Raw genomic sequence first — 1,288 nt, 5'->3', positions numbered from 1 at the left:
AGTTAATTCCCTTTACAATAGTATATGTTGATGGCGAGCGTATTACTTGAAAAGAATGAGAAATGGTAACGATTGTGTGCGCTACCGTGGACATCGGGAAGATAAGGTCGAACTGTTCACCGGAGTTTGCTTCGTGAGCTACAGTGCGAGGACATATAGAACAACGTAAATTATTTTACATTACAATGAAATGAACACCCTCAGCTTCTTACAGGCGTTGACATACGTCAAAGGGGACAGTTGAAACTGTGTGTCCCGACCGGGAGTCGAACCCAGGATCTCCTGCTTACATGGCAGACGCTCTATCCATCTGAGCCACCGAAGACACAGGGAATAGCGCGACTGCAGCAATTTATCTCTGGCACGCCTCCCGCGAAACCCACATTCTCAACGTATTGTCCCGCACTACATTCGTAGTGCCCCCGCCTATTATACTCGTTACTCGCGGCGCGTTGCCGATTCCCATAAGAGTTCGGGCACTGTTTGTGCATTCGCACAGAAGAAGAAGATGGTCAAGTGGCCGGTGAACCTTAAATATATATATATATATATATATATATATATATAGTAAGATGGTATCTGTTCTTTCGGACATCTCCGAAAGAACAGATACCATCTTAGTATATATAAATTATTTGAGAATGACAGACCAAACATTTCCATCTGCCGTCACTTAAGGGGCCTCTCATATGTGCATACACGATAATCGTTTAAGAAATGCCATTTTGTAATTTCACTCACCATAATCGATGTTTCTGGAAAGCCTATAACTGTGACATTCATGATTTAATCAGTGAAACGTATTTATTCATGCTTAATATGGTGCGATTCGATAGTTTATTCTTACTATCTAGAGGAAATGTTTACATTGACATTTTAGGTGGTGTTCACATGTGCCGTGTTCTGCTTCTCTTCCTCTGCTGTTTTCTTTTTTTATACAGTTATTTCAATCGGACACATTTCTTTTGTTAGGTTTTTCGCTACAAAATACGTATGTAAGTACTCGTATTTGTATTTGATCGTGAGAATAAATTTTCGCAAACCGTGAAAAACTACGTAACTGGTGCACTGTTTCATTATTTAAATCACGAATTTTATTTCTGCTAAAAATCGTCTCATGGTTAGGTTAAGATTTTTTGCAACAGGTGAAAGCTATTCCAGAGTGCAGCGTAATACTCGAATACTACAGTGTACTATTTTACGAATTATTCCAGATGTGAACCGATATATAGATCACCTTAGAAGGAATTTCTGAAGGTCAATTTAGTTATTTAGAATACAAATAAAT

At 38.9% G+C, this 1,288-nt stretch overlaps 1 non-coding gene across 1 annotated transcript; it reads right to left on the bottom strand.

The window, feature by feature from the left end:
* Window positions 1-251: 251 nt before the first annotated feature.
* On the bottom strand, window positions 252-326 carry Trnat-ugu. The gene has a single exon. It is a non-coding gene; the product is annotated as a tRNA-Thr (tRNA).
* Between the last annotated feature and the right edge of the window lie 962 nt (window positions 327-1,288).

This window comes from Schistocerca americana, chromosome 9, assembly GCF_021461395.2.
Source record: "Schistocerca americana isolate TAMUIC-IGC-003095 chromosome 9, iqSchAmer2.1, whole genome shotgun sequence".
NCBI classification, from domain to species: domain Eukaryota; kingdom Metazoa; phylum Arthropoda; class Insecta; order Orthoptera; family Acrididae; genus Schistocerca; species Schistocerca americana.
The sequence above is the reverse complement of the archived record's forward strand: the minus strand, read 5'-3'. Positions and strand labels throughout refer to the sequence as shown.